The sequence below is a fragment of the Hetaerina americana genome, unplaced genomic scaffold, assembly GCF_022747635.1.
Source record: "Hetaerina americana unplaced genomic scaffold, ioHetAmer1.1.p SCAF_4, whole genome shotgun sequence".
Taxonomy (NCBI): domain Eukaryota; kingdom Metazoa; phylum Arthropoda; class Insecta; order Odonata; family Calopterygidae; genus Hetaerina; species Hetaerina americana.
In genome coordinates, this window is record NW_027286985.1 from 16,297,987 (window position 1) to 16,325,943 (window position 27,957).

Sequence of the window (27,957 nt, forward strand, 5' to 3'; positions counted from 1 at the left end):
AAACTTTTCCCCATTAAGAATTCGACATTAAATAATGTGTTGAAACAACATTTTAAAGAGTAAATACGAAAATAAATTAGTGGCATTGTGCATAATTTTTATAAATGCTAGATACTTCATAACAATTCGGAAATTTAACAAATTAACTTTCTGAAAACTTTCGTGGAACAGCGTAATTGGAATCCTTTCTATTGGAAAAATTTAATTTCTGATGGCCGCGTCCGCTTGAAGCAGTATACACTTCACATAAGTTCCTTCATTTGTGTCTTTGCAAGCGCAATTTTATCTTGCTAATTTAGATAATTTGTAAGTTTGCATTTTTGACTTTTGATATTTATGTAGATCATAAGTAATATTCTATACATTTGCCATTGCAACGCCTAAGTACGCTTTATGGCATCTTCAATTTATGTTTCATTCTTCCCGTGGAGTTTGGATAATACATTTGACAGTTAGTACGTATATACGCAATGTAAACGCACATTGCTTATGTTCTCGTACCGTTGGTCCTTGACATTTTCCGAAGCTCAAAAGTAACAATAATGATGTTCTATCTTAAATGAACTATCTGGCATCATTAGAGAAATGGAGGGTTAGCTGTAGAAATAGTTGAGTGGCAGAAAATGACTTCTTCACAGTAGCTGGTTTACCGTAGGTCAATACTGCCTTTTACTGTCGACGGAGCAGAAGTAATTGATACCATTAAAGCTGATTGGTGATTAAGAGGAGAAGAATAAAAGGACTGAAAAAGAATTTGGAGAAACCTAATGTCAACGGTCAAACAACCTTAACGAAGGGTGTCATCTCTAAGGGTCTTCAAGTCCAAATCGTAGCAAATGTACCAAAATGAACGTTTGTAGTAAATGAAATAGGAAACAAGATAATAAGTAAGTAAGTTATATGAAAACGGTTTCGAATTAAGTTTCTCGGAACAATTTAAGTTTCTGGGAATCATTCTTAGCTCTAACCCCTCTTGGGGCTAACAACTTAGAAGAATCGGAACGTCCGTCTTTAAGAAGCTTGGCTTAATTATACGGATTGTTACGTAGATGATATAATGTGAAATTGCGAGTCAGCCTTTATTTCGCATTACTTAGCTCATGTACACTATGGAAATATGAATGCAATTGGAAATGTATCGGATAAGATATTGATTAACGAACTAGATAAATTTCATAGAAAATTGTAATAAATGTTTTCGAGGAGAAAGTAATTTTGCTGGTGGTATTAAAGTAAATAATTTGTGAGTTTCTCGAGATATTAAGAGCGTAAGTCAGACTAAGACTTTCAGGGCGCTACATAACTCTACATTGAGCAAATGGTACCGAGGTGATTGTAAAAAATGCATGTACACACCTATACCGACAATCAGACCATCCGAATAAATGAAGCAAAATACATTCCAGCATTTACACATCACTTACATGTACGTTACACCCGTCACATCATCTACTTCTGCGTGGTACCATGCAGGCCACCCAGGAGGTATGTGGCAAGGAATGTTCGATAACCACCCTTCAGTAACTGAATGGGTAAGTGTTCTAGTTTAATTGTTAACAGTTAGCTTCATCGGCCATAGTTTTTCCGTTGTTTTGTTATGATCGCAATTCGTACGAGGAAAAAATGATCCCTGAATGTTTTGAAGCTGAAATCTATCCCCCTTGTCTTATCCGAATGGCTCGATCTGCCAATATAATGAGGGTTTTTAATGATTTCTTTGACGTCGTAAGTTAAATCGTGTGTCCTGTACCTTTCTTATATCCTGTCTTCCCTTCTGTCCCTTCGTACTTGGAGGGACTTTCATCTTAGTTCCTCCATTAATCGCGTTGCGCCCGCTCTCTACTTAACATTTCTTTGTACATTTAGCGGTCATTTTTGTTACCTTCTCCTTGATCAAATCCTTCTCCAACGGGTCCCAAACCCTTCAATAATATTCTAGTTGCAGCCTCACTTGGTAAAGGTAACATTGCCTAATTTTACCATTAAATTTTTCTATAACTCGTGGAATGAATTCAGGTTTCTTCAGTGAAACTCCCAAAATCCTCCTAACGTACTCGCTACATGATAAGATTTTGTCAGGTTGACGGCCAAGTGCCTTCATTGTCCTCTGTATGGTATTAGTGGTGTGAAGTTTCCTCTTTTCTTTTACTCAAAAGTTTTTTACTCAAAACCCTTTTTAGATTTATTTTTAAAATTTAAATGATCTTTCTTCCGTCGCACTATTCGTTTTCGCAAATAAAATTCGAGGTTAAGTATTACCAACATTGCATTTAGGACTGTGCCGCGTCACATTTTTCAACAATTTACAGGACACCAATCGCCACACCCCTTGTGACATTTGTAATAATGGGAGAAAGGTCCTGAGTATGTCTTTTCCGAAGGAAGGAGCAGGATATATTATTTGTATCTTCTGTACAGAATATTATTTGTACCTTTACCCGAGCTTAATCTCCCTGGGACCGGGACAATGCCTTCATCTCCCGTCGCCCCTAAGACTCAAAATCAATCCTTAATCAGGAGAAGGCAGCAAATTGCGTTTCTCGCCGGCTGGATAATTCTCCAACTTGCCGCCATATCCGTGTACCAGGAAACTTCCTTAGTTGATAATTTTTCGAAAATTAAATACGAAATTTATTTTGGAAAATCTGTCGTGAATGCCTCGTAATGTTGATTCATAGTTTGAATTTATATGCGACCGCTCCCTTGTTCAAACGCTCTAAATGGTCAAGCAGCATCAGCCGCAGGGATTCGCAATCGGAGGAATGAATATCTACTTCATTTCATTCTAAACGGGTATTCCCTTGGATGCACTTAAAATACTCAGGCTGTTGGCAACATTTACCTGGGAAGCCATAATCTGTCCTAAGAAGCGTAGTTACGTTCCACCTTAAAGGCAAGCATTATTTTACTCGCATTAGGTAGAACTACAAAGCACATGATATCCATCCTTCGCAAATCAAACTCCTGGTTGGGCTTAATATGATATTGTATCTGATTATTACCAGGCTTCTCTCTGCTTCTTGGGCGGAAATATTTTCCCAGAATCATTATCAGCCGTTGTTCCTGAGAATATCTTCAACGAAATCGGAAGCATGTTCTGGAAACAGTGCCAGGCAAAGAAAGGAGATTTATTATTTCATTGATGAAAAGAGTCATAAAAAACTAAGTAAATGCATGATTCCAAGATGTCTGAAGATAATAAAAATATGCTTAAAATTTTGGGAGAATTGAGTAGTGATAGTTGAGTTACAGAGTAAATATTACGTGGAAATCAGTTTTGGCAAATCTCCATAGCAGCAATCGGTGAAAAATAGTTTCGTTTTGGTGGCCAACGATTGTGATACGTGATTACCCATTACTTAACGTGTTTTCAAGTGATTTTTTACTGACTATTCTGTGAAATTCTTAAATTGCGCTGACTGGTGGGTACTGGATACATCCAATCTAAAGATATTTGTTTTGGATATTGTGGCCTGGCTAGGATGTAGGCTTAAAGTAGTGGTTCGTCCCGAGGAACCCTTAAGAACATGTAAAGTATTATCAAGACCTCAGATGTGCACGGTCCACCAAAATATTCTATCATAAAAAGAATATGTAAATATTGATACTTCCTTTTGAATCGCTCCAAGCATCTCATCTCTTCTCAAATACTTGAGACCTCAGCATAGCATTTCAGAGGAAAAATTCATTTCACATGTTTTTTCCAAAAAGTACTACATCTATGTGTATTTTTGGTCGCATGATTCCAATCAGGGATTAACTCAGGAGCCAAGAATATATGCTGGGATTTTCGGATAGTTTTCACATTCGTGAGAGTTTTACTTACCCTTATCAGGTATCAACTGAAATAAAAATTCATGTATTTTATATTGATCCAAATTTTGGGTCAATATAAAAAAATAGAATTTTGTCAATGAAATAATTTTCTTTGTTTTAGTATTAACTCAGTATTTAATTATTAAAGTAAAGAATTGGAGGTTTTCCCGATACAATTTGCAATTACAGTATTGGGTAAGTTCACTGACGTTAAGAATATTACAAATAATAAATTAATAAATGTAGAGCAGATAGATTTAGGATGTCATTTTTTCCATAAACGAAAAGGGATAAGAATAACGTTTTCCAACCGCGCAAGGCGGTAAAAAGTATTTTGGGTTAAAATTAGCCTGTTGTGTAATCATTCATTGCCGCACAAACTAGCGGTGGCTTTTAGGATTAATATGTTATTATAATAATCAAGTCTACAGGTATATCTCTCGCCGAGTTTGAGAACAAAGCTATTGCAGCCTATAGCACCTTCCATGAGACCGTTATATTGAATTTCAACCCAATTTCACCAACCATTTTAATTTTCCTATGTGAGATAGGACGGGATCGCAGATCATCCTTCGGGCTGCTGATCTTCCTCGTCCGTCTAAGTTGCCCGTTTTCGTTTATTCATGCAGAAACGTGCGTGACTCTTATCTACGGAGCGCTAGGGAATATATTTGCGTACATTACCGAAATGTGTGCGTGCTCGCGAGCGCTCTCGCAGCATGATTTCGCCATCAGCCCTGAAACGTTAAGGGGGAAATATCCCCTCACCTCGTCGGGTTCGGGGCGCAATCCCTCTTTCGGTTAATCTCTCCGGTGAGGGGGCTCAACAAACACGGGAGCAAACAAATTCCGCGCGTCCATTAAATCAGGGTGGGGGAGGGGGCTGGCTTAATTGACCCGGTTACTTCGGAATGGGACGCCCGCGTGGGAATACACGATAATAGAAGAGTCGCCGTGGGAACGGAGCCGTTAAAACGACGACACAAACGCTTTTAACGGCCGATACAGTTTGCTCCGCGGATACCGACCCATCAGCCGTTAGCTTGGTCACCTCGCGCCCTCACGGATCTCCCGCCTTCTCTCTCCACCTGTCTCTCTCTCTCTCTCTCTCTCTGTCTCTCGACGTTCCCATTGCGTTACGACGCGATTTCCTCGCTTCAAACCCGTGGCGTGGAGGTGGGAGGAGCGTCCCGTGGACCGGGTCGGACGAATACCCAAGGTGATAAGACTTGGCTGGGGGCGTGAAGGGGGTGTGGGGGAGGAGGAAGCGTGGAAGTCGGGCGGCGCGTTCCGCTGACGGGTACCGCATGGCAAAACGGGAGCTCTTATTTCTTCCGGGGCAGCGGAGGCCGTTTCGGTATTTTTTGCACCGCGGTTCCCTCACTCCAATCTCTATCGGGTCTCGTCTCCGTCCAAACATTTTTGGTGGTCCTTTTGGGGAAGTTTTAGGATGCAACAGGTCTAATAGTGGCTTTTGTGTGATGTCGCAACCTTTACTGTAACCCATCCCATCATCTATCCGCGGCACTTACAACCAAATCAAAGTGAATAGTGATGTGAAGTACCCCTGCGGGTCAACTGTTTAAAGAATTCATGTTCCCCTGGAAAAAAGAGGATTAATATAAAATCTGGTAGAATTGTTTCTACAAAATTCTATGAACTTTTTTGGGATAATATTAGCTCAGCAGTGCAATTAGTATATTAAATATTTGCTAGATTTTTCCCTGTCATTTATTTGAAATAACAGTATTTAAAGAGTTAACTGGCATTGAAAAGGTTTCAAATAAGAATTAAATACAGCTTCATCATTTTCCATTTTAATGCCTACTTACTGTTTTGATTTGTCATATTAATTGATGTAACATTTAAACTAATAACTAATTACCAATACCGTTATGAATAATTGTTTATTTATTGCCACAGCCCTCCCGCCATGTTTCATCGATTTTCCTTTAATCGTCGGTTCCTCAACTCTGCCTTTCAAAGCTTCCGTGGCTTCTAGGTGGGTAATATGCCACTGCTTTGCCATGACACGGTATTAAAATAATGACGTTCTACTAATCCAGTCCATAAATACATTATGCAGCCGTGGTTTTATATTTACATGCCTACCCTCTAATACATTTGTACGGAATATTCCTTTGTTTTTTTTTGAACAAACATCCTTGGTATTACTTCTTTGTTTGTCATTACATCTGTCCATTTCACTGTCCAAATTCTCTTCATTACCGCGTGTTCATAGCATTTCTTCCATTTCCCAATTTTTTATGCTGCAGTAATGGCTAGTTTCCAAAATTAAGGAATATGAAACGTTTTAGGAAAGTTTTCAACCACGTATTCCGAGATTATGTTTATTATTGAAACTTTGAATGATGCACAAATAGCATTTGGGACGTTAATCTTGTAACCGATGCCTTGCCCGACCATTGGATTTAGTTACCTATACCACAACATAAATCCCAACGTCACCACCTTTTATTAAAACAAAACTCAACATGCAGGTTTTGATTTTGCACCTACAAATTATATTGAAGGAGTGGCGAATTATCTTCGAGGAAGACAATTCGTTATTGTAATCAAAATTACAAGTATAGTGATATTTTGACTATTGAACTGAATTATTGACCTGTAATACTTGTGTCGATCCTCTACACTGTACGCGATCAAATTCGGCAATAAATCCAGCTTCATGAGGATCCTATATACAAGCAGAATGTTCTAAATGAGGCCTAACGTACGACAGAGAGCATTTCTCTTTTAACTTGTCATCACATTTCACAGTTCACCTGAGTGCGTAGACGAGTATTTGGAGATGGAAGAGCGAAAGCGGTTTACAACTCTCCACTTAGGGAGTAATGTTGCAAATTTATATTTTTTCCTTCATTATACCCAGAAGAAGCCGTAGCTCATTTGTGCGGGACACCACGTTTTCCATAATAATATAAATAGTTTTAGTTCTGGAAGGTTTAAAAAAGTGTTTTTAACCTTAAGTGCTTCTCAATTTTCGAATTATTGGCCAATAATGTGTCGGTCTGATTTTAGGGCATATGTGAAAGACAGAGAAAATTCAAACTATTATTTTAGCTGGAAAAACTATTAATTATTATTGCATAATTGCATAGTACCCTGCAAGCCACCGCCAGGGTCAGTGGCCGGGGGTGATTACACACCAGGCTACTTTCGATAGAAAATACTTTTACCCCCTGGCGCGGTCGGATGTTATTCTGATATTTAATATTTGCTTTAACTTAAGGAAAAATCCGTAAAAGCTGTGCGAAAATCACTACCCATTCTGAAGAGAAAGAAGAAAAATACTTTTTATATTCAACTAATAGGTTTTATGGTGCCAAGTCGTCATATTCAATCTCATTTCGCCCTGGAACGGCTTTAAAACAGCTTTAAGTAACAGAAAATATGGCGTCTTAGTTGAGTTGTTGATCCGTGGCATTGAGTTTGTTACACTTAACCTAAGTCTCTTCTCTTTAAGTAAATATCGAGGTTCAGTAATGACTTCCACAGTGGCGTGTAGCTAAACACCGTTCTCCCATTCCACCTTAAATTGCCTCACGTGGAAGGGGAAAAACGAGTGGACCCAGATTGATGGGTAAGAGGAGGGAGCGATGAAAAAAAGAAGAGAAAACCCCGCTCTGCTAGCCGTCGTCATTGTCGCGAGGAGTGGCCTCTAATGGCCGGCGATTCCGTATCTCGGCCAGGACACCGCCGGCTGCCGGTGTAGCCTAAGCCGCCTGGTGCAAGAACGCGGCCTTATGGGCTGGATGGCTGCCGTATACATTTCACTCACCACCCATCTTGATTTTTCCGTCCCATTTCGCGAGGAGGACTATTTCTTCCTCATTGTTTAGCACAGTTTCGTTCAACCCACTTCAGGTTAAAATGCATATTTCCCGCAACGTTGTCCGTGGGTTTCGGTTGATGCATTTCGCAGAATTCCGCGCTCTTGGGCTGCATTACGCCAAATGAATGCCATCATCCTTGAACATGCAATGCGTCATCCTGAGGCGAGGGATATAAGAGTAATTGAACTACTGAGGATGGCATATTCCACATACCTTCGCAGCTACATTTTAGAGAGTATGTATAGTATACGCGATTTATTTAGCGTCGGAAAGGTATTCAATGAAAAATTCCTTGGCTGATGAATGAATCTGTGTACATAGTAGAATTTATTCTTCCCTCGGACGATAACCGCAGAACAGCGTTTATAAACATGTAAATATATGCAGTAAATCTACAATTTGAAGTATAGAAAATAGAAACACAGCAATTCCACAGTTGGTAATTGTTGCCGACCGTGGTTTCGCCACTCAATAAAATAGAGAAATTCTTCCAAGTAACGGTGAAAACAGTGTCCTACAATTTGAAGAAAAAAACACCTTGGTAATGGATGACAAAGAAAAGATAAATAAGCATCCATTGAGTATGGTAACTTCATACAGGTTTTCCAAGATTATTCGGGTCTCCCACCGGGTCCATGTTCGTAGGTTTGCCGACGTTTCGATGGCCGAGTCGTCCATCGTCTTCAGGGCATGTGGAAGACGATGCCCTGAAGACGATGGACGACTCGGCCATCGAAACGTCGGCAAACCTACGAACATGGACCCGGTGGGAGACCCGAATAATCTTGGAAAACATTATTCGCCGGGAAAGTAACAGATCATTCTTCATACAGGTTTTTAATTATGAGTAGCCTAAATTTGATTCATGGTTTACATCAGTGATATCCTTGATAACTATTCATGCAATGTAAATTAAATAAGCAATAAATAAGGATAATATTTCAAAAATTTAAATGAAATTATATACGTTGAAAGAAGCTCTTAAAAAGAAAAATGAAGTAGTCAATAGTTATTTGAGGCTTGTACTACCTCGCGGCATGAATTTATTTTCAAGCTACTCATCATAAAGGAGCCCTTTAAATCACGCGAAAAGGAATTGGGGAGGCAGATTAATTCAGATAGGAAACCCCTCTGAAATTTGTAGTCCAAATATGAGCAAGTAGTAGCATAGAGATATTTCCTGCATGGTGCTCAAGAAATAATCATGTCATAAAATTCATTAATTAAATTATAGTGAAGACTCCGGAATTGTGTATGTTTATTTTAACTGAAATGTAGGGATATGGTTTGTAATTAGTTTGGAAATAGTTTGGAATAGGCTTTTTAACACCAGTCAGAGTAAGCATGTCCAGGGGACCATTCATGAAGCGTGCAACAAGAACCTGAAGAACACCATCCCTTACAATTACATCATTTTCCCGGTGTTTGGCGGCCACATTCTATGAGAGGGAAAATATTATGCAGTCATATTTACCCACATTATAAAAGGATATGGTTTGTTGTTAGGTTGAAACCAGGTTTTTTTGGAGCCTCTGAAATTTGTTTTGAAAATAGAATCGAACTATAATTGATTAAGTTCGAATTGATGCAGAAGATTGATATTAAGTATGTATATATTTGCAAGGCTGAAAATAAACGAACTGTTTAGAAAAGAGTTTGGTCTATTTTTGTTCTCATAATATCCTAATTATACTTGCCATTCGTATAGCGTATTACTTGCGCTCGTTTATAAAAACAGCTTAATACATAAAAAATGTTCCTGCATTAAAATCTGAATGCAAGCCGCTTGATCCTTATATATTTTAGATGGTGGTAAAAAAACCCCATTAAATTGTTAAAATTATATTTTGCGATTTTATTCGTACCTCTTATGTTTAATTTGAATTTTTGTTAAACTTGCGCAATTTTCTGCCATAAAATCAAGAAGTAATTGATCATTTAATTGATCTCGTGTGATAAGTTAGGTAATAAATTTAATGAACAAAAGGAATTTAATTATGAATTGCCAAAAACTGATAAATAATCGAAGTAGAGGTGATGGTTGATGTTTTCCTTTATATTTAGAAGCTGTTGTGGAAGTGAATTGGAAAGGTTTATCCAACTCTTTCACCAGTGCCATGAAACCAAGAGTCGGATCCCGTTGTTTGCCGAGCAACGAATGCCCTCTCATCTGCCGTAACCCTTGGACCACCACAAAAACATAAATCGCCCTGCGGCGTCGCCTATAATTCCTTCCCCCACATGGTTTCGCAGATGGGGCCACAAGGCCCCGAGACGTGAAATATTGAGCGCTTCGGCTTCATTGGCCGCTCCAGCGTCCTTCCGCTAGGCTCTGTCGTAGATGGAGGGAGTGCGAACTGGTGAATATTTACGTGTAGCAAGAGCAAAGATTAATTAAAAACCCGTCCCTTCCACCCTCTCTCCCCTCCTGATTTCCAACACTGCACTCATTGAAAAAGGGCAAACTGCTTGGATTTATTTTTTAAGTCTTCAGAGCTGGTAAGCTAAACCAAAACCAAACGTGATGGATGGAAAAGAGCGGTTCCAAGTAGTAATAGATCGAAAGATCGTTCCCACGGAACGTAATACAAAGGAGTGACGAATTTTATCGGAAGAAAGTGAAATTGGAACGAAAATCCATTTAAAAGAAAATGGAACGTTTCGGATTGGATTCACACACGAAAGATCTACTTTAGCTTACATCGCATTTTTTCCCGATCCTTGGTTTATATATTTATATATATAATTTTTGGACGGCACAATAGAGCACAAATAAAATAGTAACACTTAAAAGGACACTCACTTTGTAGATTGTCTGACCTTTCGGCCTTTCATTCGATCAGTGTTTCTCCCTTAACATCCTAGAATCACTACCCGATTCAGCTACCAATTTAGTGGAGAGAACTCTTGAACCCGTATATATACTAGCTTTCTGATCTTTTAAAATTCCCACCCTTAACCGCCATCTTTAATTCCCCTCCCAGCATTCTCTGCACCTTCCCCTTTTCCCCCGCCAAGACCGCTAACTTCTCTTTGAAATTTTCAGTCTTACTTGAAGAAGGCCTCTGAAAAGGCCGAAAGCTCAAACAATCTACAAAGTAAGCGTCCTTTTAAGTGTTACTATTTTATTTGTGTTCTATTGTGCCGTCCAAATATTATACTGCTGGTGTGAGTGCTTCCATATCATATATATATATATATACGAACCCTAAACACAGTAATCAACCCGAAGGTCGGTTTGGTAGGTGACGGTAGATTTCACCCAGTACTAAGCCCGGCGGCGTGTGAAATTCACACATCAGGGTAGGGGGGCCAGTTCCTTTCCCTGTTCGGGTTATGGTTTCCCAGGAAGACCTGGTACCCGAAACATCAAATAGCTTGGGTGGAGCTGCAGGTGCCCAGAGTGCACCCTTGCCCGCGAATCGAACCCGGGCCCCTACGGTCAGCAGTCCAACGCTCTACCCCCTGGACTCCCTATATATATATATATATATATATATATATATATATATATATATATATATATATATATATATATATATATATATATACGTATATAAATATATATATATGTACTTATATGTTTACATATACCAGCCGCATGCCTAACTAGAGTAATCATATGAAATGAATGTGCTTGTTATTTCTATTTTCAATTCCCGTGTTATTCCAGGTTCTATTTAGTAACATTATTTTTTGTGTACCAGTTAAATGGAGTTTTTGAATGCTTCCAATTCCATTTTATTTCATTTTAGAGAATGTTAGACTATATTATTAATTGCCTACATCCAATTAGGCAATACTTTAAAATGTTACCTATGTTGGTTACCTTGCTCAAGCATTATTAGCGAAAATAATGTTTGCCCGAAAACTTCAATTTGCTGAAGGCCTATAGTCTACAGATTTTTATGCTTTCGAACGCTCATTCTTTATTATAATTCTTTATCAATGTTCTCTTTCTGAAAGTTTTTCCATTTTTTGGACGGATTGAGTAAGAACTTGCTACTCTAAGCATTCCATGATTCATTTACTGCTCCGTACACTTTTTTCCATCATCCTATTTATTTGGAATCATTCCCTTCATTTTTCATTGATTCTGCGGTCTTTTCGAGAAACACGCTCTCTCTGCTCTCTCCTTCCTCGTTTTTAGATGACTAACCCGTCAACCCCCCATCGGCTCTCCTCGCCTCCACTCCTTCCATCCCATATCTATCCAACTCGCTTGCTCCATCCTCCGAGTCTAGATTCCAAACATCTTCAAAAGACGCGCATGCTCCATTATGGAAATTCACCGCAGTCATTACCAAGAAAATCCAATTGCATCTACACTCTACCATGCCATTGCATACAGGCATTGCAGGGGGATTAGTGCAGCGGGCATAAAAACGAATGAAATGTATTCTAGAAAAGAGAGAAATACTTTAATGCAGAAGTGTTTCTCCTACTTATGCTCTCTGCTTGCCGGAAATCTAGTGATTCCTTGGAAATAATCTCCCGTTAGTCGATCTCTCATATATATTCATCATCGTATGCCGTGAACTAGTTCTGAGGCTTTTGAAGTATTTCTTAGAAGTAACATGTAATACTTTACTTACTACTACTGCATTCGAAATGGGTTCAATTCAGTCGTCTTTTCTCGAGAATTCCCAATTTTCCGTACTTCTGTCGCAAGAGAGAGACGAAATGCCGTTTTTTTCGTTTCAGTTTTTCACTAAACAGTCGGACATTTTTAATTTGTATAGACCTTGAAACACTCTTTTTGTGATATACAGGGTAAGTTCCCAATGTAATGTAAATATTTTTAAAAGTAATTTAACGAACAGATTTGCGCAAACGCTTAAAATTCTTCAAAGTACTGTCGTTAGGCATCTACGTATTTTTCCAGCGACTCTGCCATGACCGATACGCGCCCTGGTAGGCGTCTTCAGGGATCTTTCGCAAGGACTTCGTCACGGCTGACTGGACCTCTTCTATGGACGGTAAAAGGGTTCCTTTCAGGGCTGTCTTAATCCGAGGGAACAAAAAGAAGTCGGCTTGGGCGACGTAAGGACTATGGGGGGTGGGGAATCGTTGGCACCTGGTGTTTGGCGAGGATCTCGCGGACTCGTAGCGTGTTGTGGCAAACATCTTGGACACGAGCTTGGCGCACACTTTCCTCAACGCTAAATCTTCAGTAACAATGCGAAAAACAACAGTAGACGACAAATTCAGTTCTTTGGTAATCATTTTGATACTCAATGGGCGGTCAGAGTCCAACAATTGTCGAACACGAGCCACATTGTTGTAAACTTAGTAATTTCGTAATGTTACTCAATCGTCGATTCCATTTTTTTCATGACAGAGGTTGACAATAACTGACGTCCTGCCGCTTTCAATGCTTGGAGAGCACTGAGACCGATTTGGCGGCAAAGGTTAGCGTCCTCTCCACCCACTTCAAGTAGTTTGATCCCACTCCGCTTAATAGGAGCGGTGCAGGAAATTTAACTGCATTACTTTTGGAACGCACCCCGTAGTTCCATTTAATCATAAAATATTCAATCCGGGATCTAAAAATAAAGTGATTCACTCATTCACCGATAAATTTTTCTTTTCAATAAATATTCGTTTACAATATTTTAATGAGGAAGTGTTTGGTATGGTGGGCGAAGAGAGAGGTTTGTTGGGAAAAATCCTATGGAGGCAGGAAAAATGGATGAAGGGCGTATTGATCGGTAGTGCGATGTTGAACATTGTAATAGAGGGGAGAATGTTAGGCAAACGAGGAAAGGGAAGGAACAGAATAGGGATGTTGGACGAGATGAAGGGAGCACGAAAGTACACAGTGATGAAAAGGGACATGATGTAAAGTAGGATGCTGGATTGTGTTTTGTTTTGTTAGGAGTAGTAAAATATTTATTTGGTAGTTGTGTCCATCCAAAAACCTACCTTAACCGGTAGATTACGTAAATATATATATATATATATATATATATATATATATATATATATATATATATATATATATATATATAACGATTGTCCGGAAAAACTCATACGAGCGGCATAATAATGGGCTGACACAACATAACACAAATAGAAAAGAATAGACACATAAAAGAACACACGAAAGCTCGAACAATTTACCGTGTAAGTGTTCTTTTATATGTCTATTCTTTTCTATTTGTGTTATGTTGTGTCAGCCCATTATATATATATATATATATATATATATATATATATATATATATATATATATATATATATATATACACATTCAAACACGAAATCCCGCCAAACGGCGAATAAATACTCATATATACAGAAACATATATAAGGAAAAGGGATAGGAACACGTATAAAGGACGAACACAATAGAGGTGGGGAAGGCGGAATCGAACGGATCACAAGAGTAAAAATATCTCCTCAACCGGGACTCGAACACCGGATCTTTCCACTTGCCGGGCGGATGCTCTTAACCACTTGAGCTATCGAGGATATGTAATTTACCCTGAGATCCGTGGGTCTTATATGTCGCCAAGCGCCCCGATTCTTTAGCCAAGAGATGGCGTCAGGGGGCTGTTTCACCCACCAAAGGAGAAATAGACAATACACAAGAGGAAAGGACAGTGGTTAGAATTAATACAACATCATACAGGAAAAGATATTTTTACTCTTGTGATCCGTTCGATTCCGCCTTCCCCACCTCTATTGTGTTCGTCCTTTATACGTGTTCCTATCCCTTTTCCTTATATATGTTTCTGTATATATGAGTATTTATTCGCCGTTTGGCGGGATTTCGTGTTTGAATGTGTATTTGGCCAATGTGGCTCATCTCTTTCTTCTGGCTATGCGTGCCACGAAACGCACTGTTCTTTTCCTGTATGATGTTGTATTAATTCTAACCACTGTCCTTTCCTCTTGTGTATTGTCTATTTCTCCTTTGGTGGGTGAAACAGCCCCCTGACGCCATCTCTTGGCTAAAGAATCGGGGCGCTTGGCGACATATAAGACCCACGGATCTCAGGGTAAATTACATATCCTCGATAGCTCAAGTGGTTAAGAGCATCCGCCCGGCAAGTGGAAAGATCCGGTGTTCGAGTCCCGGTTGAGGAGATATTTTTACTCTTGTGATCCGTTCGATTCCGCCTTCCCCACCTCTATTGTGTTCGTCCTTTATACGTGTTCCTATCCCTTTTCCTTATATATGTTTCTGTATATATGTATATATATATATATATATATATATATACACACACACACACACACACGAGGGTCATCCGGAAAGTAGTACCCGTTCGTGCCGCATGAAGTGCTGACGACGCGAGTAGCCGCTGGACGAGGTCAGATAGCTTCAGTGGCTTGTCTGCCTTCTCTGAGCCAAGTTGCGTGACGCTAGCATTGCCTGTGTTGTTTCTGTGATTGTTTACAATGTTTAAAAAAATTGAGAACGCCGCCAGTTGTGAAGTGAGGGCAGTGATTAAATTCCTCAATGCAAGAAACGTTCGCCCATGTGATATTCATCGCCAATTAAAGGAGGTGTATGGAGACAATGTAATGGACGAGTCGTCTGTTCGGCGGTGGTGTCGCAACTTCAACATGGGGAGGGGGAACACACACGACGATGAGCGTTCGGAGAGACCGTCTGTCATTACAGACCAACTGGTGAGCTCAGTTGACGAATTCGTGAGGAACGATCGGCGCGTCACAATTGATGACATCTGTGAGCATTTTCCCAATGTTTCTCGAACAATTGTTCATGAAATTGTTAAACACCATCTGCATTATGCAAAAATTTGTGCAAGATGGGTCCCTCGCGTATCTCAATGAGCTGGCGGCGAAGGACTATGCAGCAGGAATACAGAAACTTGTCACACGTTATGACAAATGCCTTAATTTGCTTGGAGATTATGTTGAGAAGTAGTTTAAAGTATCCTCTTTCAAATAAAATTTTTTATGTTTGTTAATATTTACTTTTGTGTCTTTATTTCACGAACGGGTACTACTTTCCGGATGACCCTCGTATATATATTTCTACTCTTAGTATATTTTTCCTACGTATGAGATCTACTGGCGTTCATATTGAATACTCGTATATGCCTCTCAGCTCTGTTTCACAAGTCCAATTGGTGAGTTATTTTATGTTTATTAATTTGAAGGTGTTTATTCGGGTAATGGAAGTTTCTGTCCTATTTCTCTGTCACTCCATAGTATTGAGTAAAAGGTGCTAAATGACCCCGGCCTCTAATCACCTCCTAACTTCCCAGGGACAATTTTTTTCATTACCGAGTGGCGTGGGTTCTCGACATACATCCTTTATCCTCGCAAACACTCCTTTTGTCGCCGCAGCAATTCCCTCCAACTAATGTACCCACCGCTCTTCCCACCTCCTCTTAAATCGTCCTGCCTCGGAACAAGGAAATTAACGTGGGCGTGAGGAGTGGAAAATGTTATTTTTTAATTTAAGTTGCGGAAGTTGTGAAAAGTGGAGTGCGAGGGGTAATAAATACAGTTATTCGAGCTGGCCGGGTACGGTCGACGGAAGTGGGCATAATGGGACGGCCAGGGGCGGCGGCTGGATGAATTGAGACGCAACCCCGGTTTCGTGCGTCGCCCACCCCATGGGCGGGTTCTCCCCAGGCCCACCTCCATCTCGTCCCGGCGACATGACCCGTGGTCGACTGCTCTGCCCTCGGAGCAGCCGACTGCTCTCCACTTCCCCGACCCCCCCCCCAAATCTCTCCCACCCCGGCCGGCCGGCCTCTGAGTCCCCTCTCCCTCACCCGACCTCCATCCCTCCGCCTCCTCCCGTTTCCGCTTCCCGTCCGTCGACGACTGCCCTCTCCTTTCCTCCTCACACCACGTTCCCCTCCGCATCCCATGCTAACCCCCCGCCAGAATCTCCTCCTGGCAATACAGCACGTCCTCTTCTCAAAGCCTTCCCGGAATGTTATTTGGTTATCTCCCTTCACATTCTCTCGCACTTACGTTCCCGCTTTTGCATTATTCCAAGGTATAAAAGGCAAAGCCGTTATCAATCGAACGTTCGCGAATGGATGAGGAGGCTCCTGTCCGCTGCAACTGTGAGCCGGGTACGCCTGGGATGACAATGGAGTGGCGACCGACTTCGTGTAAAAGGAAAGCGTCGCCCGGATTCGTGTTTCAACTGTCGTTTTTCGAACTTTTGAATGGAATGGGTAAAGGATTATGGTGATTGGATCTCTTAATTTTTTTATTCCGATTTTAGTTCAAGTTTTAAGTCTATTAAAAAAGAATTTTTAACGAATTCTATGAGTGAAAATAAAGTACTTTTACACTGGATGGGGTGAAAAATTTTCAAAATTGCTATGCGGAAGAAATGGTCAATTTAATTACTTGAACTCAGAAGTATGATGCAAAACCTATTCTACGGATAAACATTCCGCGAAATCACGGATCAGAGTCCGTGACAATTGATCCCATAGAATCATTTTCAAGTATCATAGACGAAGAACGAACTTTATGGAACACCATAGAGAAAAGAAGAACCAGAGGATTGGCCACACCCTGAGGCACAATTCGTGACTCATGAAGTATATAATAGAAGGAAAAATAGATGGGAAAGTCCCAGGAGGAAGGCCAAAGGATGGGACGAATAAAGAAGAAAGTGCAATGCAAAAAATACCCAAAAGTAAGCTAATTAGCATCAAATAGGGTAGGATGGAGGGCTGCAGTCAAATCTTAGGATTGAATGACCAATGAAAAAAAAAATATATATATATATATATATATATAAAATGTAAACAAAGAAGCGACTATATGTATGTATATATATATATATATATATATATATATATATATATATATATATATATATATATATATATATATATAACAATGGGCCGACACAGCACAACACAAATAGAAAAGAATAGACACATATAAAAGAACACTTACACGGCAAATTGTTCGAGCTTTCGGCCCTCTCAGGGGCCTTCTTCAAGAGAGACTGAAAATATGCTATGGATCAGGAGAGGGGAAAGAGTTATGGGCGTGGAGGGGAGGTGTGGAGGGAATGCTGGGAGGGAAATTAAATATGGCGGTTAAGGGTGGGAATTTTAAAGGAACGGAAGGATAGTATGTAGGCGGATTCACGAGTTCTCACCTCTATGTTGGTAGCTGAATCAGGTAGGGATTCTAGGATGCTGAGGGAAAAACACTGGTCGAATGAAAGGTTGTGGGAATTGACGTGTGAAGGGATAGGAAGAGAAGAGAGTGAGGCAGAATTACAAGAGTACCGGTGATTATTCATTCGGATGGATAAGGGGGTAATGCATTCACCTATGTAGAAGGAAGTGCAATGTTTGCATGATAAAAGATAAATAATATTTTTTGAGAGGCAATTAGCGTGGGAACGAGGTGGGGGGGCTATGAGGGGATGTAGGGAGAGGGGAGTAGGCATAATAAGAGGACAGGTTTTACATCGGGGGCGGTTGCAAGTTGGGGAAATATTGGGAAATTTGTCACGGGGGGGCGCCAAAGGGTTGGTGGATCTCAGAAGGTTTTTGAGATTGGCGGGTCGTCTGTATGCGATAGATGGGCATTGGGGTAGTAAGGATGAGGTCGCGTCATTGTCATGTAAAATTGGAAACAGTTCTTTAAGGAGGGTTTTCAGTCTGTGTGATCCGGGGTAATAGGTGGTGCAAAGGTTGAGTCCTGCGTCAGATGTGGGCTTGTTATTGTGTGGTGTGTGTGGTCGGGTGGAACGGTGGATTTTATTTCGTAGCAACTTTTCGAGAGTCTCTCTTGAAGAAGGTCCCTGAGAGGGCCGAAAGCTCGAACAATTTGCCGTGTAAGTGTTCTTTTATATGTGTCTATTCTTTTCTATTTGTGTTGTGTTGTGTCGGCCCATTGTTGTGCCGCTCGTGTGGGTTTTTCCGGACAATCGTTATATATATATATATATATATATATATATATATATATATATATATATATATATATAGTCGTTTCTTCGTTTACATTATACGGCGTATATACAGGTAAATAGCATATAAGGTTAGGTAATCTACCGTTTAGGGTAGGTTTTAGCATCGGATGGGCACAGACTGGACCATGCTACATTTCTTGTTTCGCCTAACAAAACACAACCTGTCAAAGCACACTACAATACATCCTACCTCAATTCCGCATACATACTTTCTCCCTTAATTCCCTCCACCATGCCTACCTTTTCCTCCGCGGACATCGCTTGCTCAACGTCCTCCCCTCAAACATAGTCTTGAACATATCATCGGCAATATAATACTGTGCAACTACCTTTCCTCTCTCCTTCGGATTTCTCCCTACAATCCTTCATCTTCCCCTACCATGCAGAGTACTTCTTCGTTCGTTTCCCATTTCCAACAATTTTACCTTTTTCATTCTTCTCCTTGCCCAAATCTCAAAAACTGTTTTATGTCCTATGTTTATCACCTTGCTTCAAAGACCATGTTTCCGTACTGAACAAAACCACGTTCCATGTTTATGGCTAATCTTTACTTGACATCTTTACTCAAAGACCCTGTAATTGATTTCTTCCTTGCGAACGTTTCTTCGACCATATAAATAATTCTTCTTATGCCCTTACCTTATTGACCATCTTCGTTCAAACACTTTCAAGAAAGGTAAACTTACCCGCTTTATCTTTTCTTTTTCACCTATTTTAGCGCTTAACTTAGCATTCCTCTCTCTTGAGAACTTAAAATTCTATTTTTTATTTGTTGTATCCTATCCAACAAATACTACATTTTCTAAACAGTTCAAAAATAATTTTAGCCTCTTGACTGACTGACAAAAGCTTTTTTATCCGCAAACCTGATTTTACGACTTCCCCGCCGACTTTCATTCCGATCTCAAGTTCATCCCCTGCCTCTTTTTCTATTTCCTCCACTTAAACGTTGAAAAGCACGGATGATAATGAACACCTTTGTCTTTCTCCTTTTCCTGATGTAGACTAAAAATAAGTGGACAGGAGCGAAATTTAATTGCGATACATGAGGTCTAGCTAATTAAGGATTAGGCCAGTGTTTGACTTCGATAACTAAGTTATACGCAATTCCATAGCTATTAACACTGTACTCAACGCAGCGGGTTGGCTGATGTGGAGGACAGGAATATGTGTGTGTGTGTGGAAACTCAGTTCTCTTTCTACCGTTTAGAAAGGTGGGTTTGTCATCGGAATATTCAAAAACTGTCAATTTTGTATTTCTAATTATCTCCCATCACTATGCTTGTGATTGACAAAATATTTTCCTGAAATTTTTCGTGAATACTTATTTCTTAGGATATATATGTGTGTATAAATAAATATATATATATATATATATTTATATACATATATATGTATATATATATATTTATATACATATATATGTGTATATATATATGTATATATATATATTTATATACATATATATGTGTATATATATACATATATATATATATATATATATATATATATATATATATATATATATATATATATTTATTTATATGTATATCTGTGAAAGTTTTATGGGAGTTTATAAATGCGAGATACGGGTTGCTTTGTATGATATTTTCACAAATTTCTCACGGCCATTTCTTCGCTATTTCCGAGAGTCGACACGCACAACTGCATGTAGGGGTCACTCACTCTCTTCTCTACATCGCTGCCCCTCGCGCGAGGCGCAGCCTCTTCCCCCCTAGCCCCCATGCCCATTCGCATCCTGCGCGCGTGGGTGTTTGATTCTCGTCGCGCGGCGAGTTGAGGAAAAGAACCGTGCCTTTCTGGGATTAATCTTATTACCATGATCGAGAATTAACCTCCGGCAAATGAACAGCTCTCCCCTCCGTAACCGGATTCCGGGGCCCCTCGTTTAGAGATGACGGAGGCGTGGAAAAATCGAATATCCGTAAATGCAGAGAAACAGTCCTTGGGGTGTCCGAAGTTATTAACGTCTTGTATCCGGGAGAGCTTGATTGAATAGGTAGTTTGCTGATTTAAGCTGAACTATTTATAGTTTCATGCGGGCTGATTGCAAGTGAAAAAAATACAATTACCGAGCCTGCAAAAAATAAGCATTAGACGACTTACCGTGCCTGCGCAGCTACTATTGAAATACGTTCCCACTAGTAAATTATTTCAAAACCCTACATTTCAAATGATTCTAAATTTGTACATGACACAGAAAACCGAAATTGATATAAATGGATGTAAGTAATTAGCAAAAATAAAAGAGGTTGTCCACTATTTATTTAATTAATTCATATCGAGGAAGGCATTATAAAAATAAAAGAGAGGAGGAAAGGTATTTAGGTTAATGGAAGGAAAATTTAAAGTTTCTGCTTTGATGATAATGTAGCAACAATTGCAGACTCTGAAAAGGTCATGAATAAGATGCTCAAAATGCTATCAAGATACTTAGAGCATGTGACATTGAAAATAAGCACGAAGAAGATACTGGTAATAGAAAAAAGGAAATAAATTTTCAAAACTGACGTGAATATAGACATCACTACCTTGGATCAGGTTGAAAAGTTTTCCTACCTGGCGAGTATTATTAACCACAAAAATACTTGTGAGATAGAGACTAATAGATGAATAGTCTTGAAAAAACCAGCGTTGTAAACCAAGAAGGATTTATTTGTCAACAACCATATACGAGTAAGCATGGAAGCCAGAAAAAGTTCATCAAAACCTTCGTTTGGAGAGTAATGTTATATGAATATGAGCCATAGACAATTAGGAAAGGGGAAAGGAAAAAGCTTGAATCAATGGAAATGTGGACTTGTCGGAAAATAACAAAAACCAGTGGGGTAGGAATAAAAAGTAATGAAAAAGTACTAGCAGACGTGAAAGTAATGATCGGCTCTTAAGAACAATGGGATAAAGAGGAGCAATATTAATTGGATATATACTTAGGCATAACCAATTACTTAAGAACAAATTTGAAGGTAAATTTCTAGGGAATAAACTAAGACGATGTCCCAGAGCTGCTTTCATCAAAAACATGATGGACTTCATATGCTAACCTAAAGGAAGGAGCAGAAAATAAAGAGGCAAAGCTAATGGAGAAATTTTCCTCTCAAATATTTATAACCCAGGTCCATTGCTGATTTTTCTTTCCCAGCACTCTCTTAACAGAGTGAAATATGCTTGCGCAAAAGATTTACTGCTTTCGTCACAAATTACAACCTATGTCTAAATAAAGAACAGATTGTAACAATTTTCCACTATTTATTATGTTCGAATTCCACCTCATTACCTTTGAAACTAGAAAAATCGTAAAAAAAATAAGAACATAGATAATTAGAAACGTAGAAAAATCATTATTATAGTCACTTATGAATAGAAGCTGTCAATAGGAATGATGCGCCTCGTGTTAATTTTGGAAGCAATGGGTGGCTGCAATTTTAAGTCAAATGAATTAATACACAAAATTTAAGCCATTTTAATGAATAGGAACTTGAATTAAAATAAGGTATTTTTCAACTAAATTTGAAATTCTGATAATGTAGGAATTTTAATGTCACATGTAGAAGTTAGGCAGATTTCTCTTTCCCTTACTTATTGAGTAGAATATATCTTTAAATGCAACTTACAAAACACTCTCTTCATATAGTTAATGGTTTCCGGCGTGACTTCATGGAATCGATTCATCTTGGAAATGAAAAATAATAACTTTGTGATTCCACAGAATTTCTGTGGAATCACAAAGTTATTATTTTTCATTTCCACTCTCTTCATGCATAAATGCATTGATGGAAAATTCATTATTATAGTCATTTATGGAGATAATCGGGCATTAATTTAATCGATCAATTAGTACATGCAATTTAAACCATTATTTTAATTAATTGAAAATTGCAGTAAAATCAAATACTTTCCAATGAATTTTGAAATATGGTGCATAATGTGTGAATTTTTGTGTTGTTGAAGAGTGCTACTATTTTCTTGTTGAGGTTGGAAACGTTTTAGACAACCCTGTCACACAAAGATAAAGTTGGTAAGAGCCCTTGGTTTGGATCGTGACACTTTGCATTAGTTAGTTGGACAATTGGAGAAGCTTACGGATGATGTATATACGTCTTGGAAATGATGCTGGAGGATGAGAATCTAGGAACACATGTAGTGAGAAAAAATAAGGTTTCGAGAAAAACCATCTTTCTTCTTAAACTATTAGGCATCAGGTCCGTTACAGTTTCTTCATCGGTCTTGCTTTATTGCCCTCTACTCAATGTCTACGTTACCGCATCATTTCGTTGACACCTTTTACTTTGAGCTCTTGCCTTTTATCTGTATTTATTTTTCAATCCTTTCTCGTATACCTGTGGCTTGTAGCCAGCAGATCGTCTCAAAAATTTCATTTCAGATGTTGCCAATCTTTGTTCAGTTGCTTTTGAAGGCTTCTCATTTGCCAAACTCAAGGAATTAAAGAGAGGAAAAGCTATGTGTATCGCCGTTGTCAAAATATTCTCTTTGGTAGTTTTGTATGGTGATTAAAAACCAGATAAATTAGGCGCACATTAGTAAAGAAATGCAATGAACATGTAAATATATAACAGAGAAGAAAATAAAGGTCATGACTGTACCAAGGGGAAAAGAGACGGATGTGTCAGTCAAATCAAGCTGACAATGAGACATGAGTAGCTACCACTTGGAGTGATGAAGTAAGTGGTCAAGTGATCTTCAGACTGAAGGGAAAAGGCTCCCCTCCTTTTCATCTCCTTTTCACTTATTCCTATTCATAATTGCCCAAACAGAACCTGGGATATGAATAATAATTTGAAATAATATCACTTGTTGGCAAAATGTTCAAAGGTCATTCCCGAAAATGGCCTGGAATTTTGTCTAACTTGAAGGAAGAAAATTTAACGGCACAGATAACATTTTTATTTTTTTAGTATAAAATATACTATTACTATTTTCAAGATAAAATTACGACTTAGAAAATCGAGAAGGAACAAATTTGGTATCTATCTCCTTTGAAAGTATTTTTGGCGATTTTTTATGAAATGATAAAGTTTAATATGATAAAATGTTTTACATGAAGTTATACGTTATTAAACTGTGAAGTAATAATTTGATAGGGGAATGGTAGTATATCTATAAATCTAGCTGAAGACTTTGATAATATATTTTGTTTTAAGCAGTCCAATCATGATCAAATGTATAGTATGTATCAGTTATTGAAAATTGCCACCGTTTTTGATTTACATTAGACTTTAAAAATGATTGCAACAACTTCATCCAGCCTTACGATTAACACTTGCTATTTGCGTGATAATGCGATCATTGGTCTCAATTTCAAAGTTTCTAGATTATGTGTAGATTGAAATTAAAATCCTCATGGAACGAAAGCTACATTTAGTAGATGAAAGAAGTCCGAATAAGCATTAAAATTTGTTTTATGCCATATTTTTCATGAACAAAGGAAGAAGATTCTTGTTTAAGAGGGATACTTATAAAATTATTCACTTAAAATCATTTCAGAAAGTTCTAAGGTCCCAAGGCATGTAAAACGGTCCAATTATTTTCAAAAGAGTTCCAATAGAAAAATACATCATAAAAATGGTGATTATAGGATTTCCAGCGATGACACTTCCTCAATCAATAATTCCAAGTACACATGTAATAGGCAATCTAATGTAACACTGATATTCAGTTTGTGATAGCTGTAGAGAAATCGTGTATTTAACCTGGATTTTGATTTAAGTATAAGCAATGAGGGCATGGACTGTAACCATGCCCTCATTGCCCGCCCATTGAACAATGATCTATTAATTATGACTCGTGAATTCTGAAAATTTAAATGATGGCATTTAAGTATATTTAATTCATATTTTAAATTAAGTTAGAGAGCTATCAAGGGTTTCTTATGGCCCCATTCTTGGTTTAATAACTTTTCCTGAAGCTAAAAAAAGCTTTGACATCAATTGTTTGTGTTCTTCTTAGGAATTACAGGTATATGGAAGAAATTAATATCAGTTAGCTGATAGAATCAACTTCCCTCGAGTCAGCTACTTTAAATACGTAGAACTCCATTTAAAAAAATACAGGATAATCATTAGTACTGCTTCAGGAATGATTAATTCCATTTTATTGTTCCGTACTTTTTATTTTAAGATAAATTTCCGCACAGTATTATGATTTTTTTCCGTGCACAAGGCTGGGATTCCTTTTTTGTTTTCGTTTTTTGCTGAGAGGGTTAGATTAGTTTCGTAGAGGAAAATTCTAAATGCGTCGTCTCATGTTGTGGTAATTGAGATTGAAATTGAGAGTTGTATCTTACCAAACCCCTGGATAAAGTTTGCATATCAATGTATATGGGTCATAATTTTTTTAAGGATGCATATTTTTACCCTAGGATTAAGAGGGAGAACAGGTTAAATCTCAGAGGTGCACTAAAGTGATTTTGTCATTCCCAAACCCGCATTAATAGTCTTCTTTCAACCCCGAGAGTCTGCGAGGAGTCTTTTGCCTTTAAAAGTTCCCTCCGATACTCATTGTTGTATGACACCCTGGGGAGAGACTCCGGGAGCTCGAGACGGTCATTATTGCGCGTCGTGAATTTTTTTCACTTGAAATGCGCAATTTTGAGGGTGCACGAATGTTTTTGGATTTTCAAAAAGGAATGTCAGCTTTAATAAGGGATGAATAGTTTTTATATTTTTCATGCAGTATCAAATATTCTTCCTTCATTGTCAGATTCACTTATATGAAGTTTGCATGAGATTCGAATGACATATAAAAATGATGCAATAATTTGTACACTAAATACGAATGATGTTTCCAAAAACCTCATATTTTCACATGAGATACATTTCCAAACCAGGCCAATTTCGTTGATAACTAATTATATTCTGTTTTTGTTCTCACTCTTTTCCTCAGTTCAAATTACCATTATATTTGGAATTAAAATTTCTCGAGTTACCCAAATTCAGAGATACGTATCGTTAGGGAGAAGCGCAATAATGGACGCAACCAGAGTTGTCAATTTCCGCGAGAAAAATTTGTTAACTCCAACAGAGTTATAACCTATTTAAATTTTGGAGCCTTTACTCTCTATTTTCAATATTTCTCCATAAATGCGGTTTTCAAAAAAAGATAACTATAGCTATTTTAGACTTTAATATGGTCAGCTAATCTCGAATTTACATATCGAATCAATCTTTCTTTTGGATCCACTCTACCATATGGAGGCCAATATGCACCTACTCCCATCTCGAACTCCATTGGTTGTCGTTTAGTATGTTAATTTATTAATAATTCAACAGAACTTGGGGCGCAATATGTATATTTATCTGTAATTCTATATTTCATAGAACTATCGAAAACATGAATAATACTTGTTTCGTATGTTTGCGTTTTCCATGTCAAATGGAATTAACTTATGAATTCTAGCACAGCAAAAACATACGACCCAAAGAAAGGCACTAATTCATGCTAATAAGGATCTTGAATTATTTCACGCAAGTCACATGAAATTAAACGTATCCAACGCGGATTGAAAGTACTTTTCGTGCATCCATATTATAGAATGGATATTGGTGGGATGGAAATTGCTAGGCGTCATCCCTATTTCGCAAAAAATTGAAAATTAAAAGAGATTGAAAACAGTTTGATCGAATTATTAAACTTAAAATGTTTCAGTAATGGTAGATAGTAATCCTTGCAGCAGACTTGTGCGGTCAGAAAGCAAACATGATCGTTTCAAAAAGGCAATAAAGCAATATTTTTCCGTCTGGTAAGTATATGGAATTGTGTATCTACAATTATATTTGTATTGCCTATATTATATTTTTCTTTAGTGTGTTCTTTCAAGAGACATAACCACTTTTATTATTTTCTTCCATAATACCCTAATCTCACTAACTTCTTTTATCCCCATCGAATACACATTCGCTACGCTCTTCCGTTCCGCCGGATCTTAATATTTCTTGTCTTGAGAATGTCCTCAAATCATATTCACCGATGGCTTTCTCGGTGTTTCACTTCCTCTCAAACCATTAACTTCTTTTCTAGATTTGTTGGGAGACTTTGAGAAGAGCTTAGCACGCTGCTTTAATCTGTATCTTTTTACCGTTGCATCCGCTCCATACTCTTCGTTTCGTAACGCACTTGTATCCAACTACACGTTTCACCCCTCTGTAGCACTTCTTAATTATTCCTTGAACACTGAGTTTAATCGACATTTTTGCGGCTTATCCTGGATTATCTTCGAAAATTACCAGTTAGGTGTTTCAACTTTTATTTATTTAAAATCAATAAATTTTAATGCAAACTCTTTCTCTCGTTTTGTGACAATAAACAGATGAAATTAGAACTTATTAAACCTGAACAATATGTAATAATAAAATCACTTGTGACATTTTTGCAATTGGTGCCACCAAATTCAATTACCGGAAAGTTTTTTATATTGAGCTTCATACCTTAAACAACAACCTCAAATCTCATTGAATTTACATATCTTGTAGTGACAAAAGTTCTACTCGCGGTACTGCACAGTTGCATGAGATTGAAGTTTAATTCCGTGGCTGAAGCTTCCAGTCATTCAATTTGGAAACATAGAGAAATTTCCCGTCTGCGATAATCTTTTCCAAAGTTTCTGATGTCGTCACTGATTGAGTTAAAGACGAACCAACTTCGCTGGAAGAGCAAAGGTTCACTAATCCAACAAGGGATTTCGCGAACCGTAATCTCATCACTCCTTTATTTTTCCAAAGTGTAAGTCTTCCACGCAAGATTTAACCCCGTATATTGTTTGTATATCTACAGCTGACTTGGGAGTGTCATACAATGGCATATCTCGAAAACTACGAGATTTAAGGACAACAGTCACAATTTGCGCACACTTATTCTGCTTTACCAGGATCGCATAGAAGAAAAAAAATGCATCAAACTTATTCTCCTTACTGAATGCAACATTAATGTAAAATTATTATCCCTGGGCCTCTACCGCTACCCAAAGTTGCGTCGCTTTCGTGTGCACGATTAAGAAATGAATCATGGCCGCATTCAGATCTGTACGAAGTCAACGGTTTATTGCGCATGCTCCTTAACATTTACAGTCACGTTTTTGGGGAGATTGGGTTAAATTTACTTTGTATGAAGTAAGATTCCCTTAGCTTTTGATGTTTTTGTTAGCTGACTTCAAAGTTTCTCCGAGTATCCCAAGCTGTTATCAACGAACGTGATGAAGTTAGTCTTAAGAATAGTTTCGTATGTTTTGGTCTTAAGTTCACTTCGTTAGAGTGAACTTGATGGAATTAAAAGATTGAAAACGTTAATCTATGTATGTATGTA

At 38.3% G+C, this 27,957-nt stretch overlaps 1 protein-coding gene across 1 annotated transcript in view; it reads left to right on the forward strand.

Annotated features, from left to right (window-relative positions):
* Epac (Exchange protein directly activated by cAMP) overlaps positions 1-27,957 on the forward strand; it is a 368,014-nt gene that overhangs the window by 113,408 nt on the left and 226,649 nt on the right. The gene's annotated exons all lie outside the window — the stretch shown is intronic.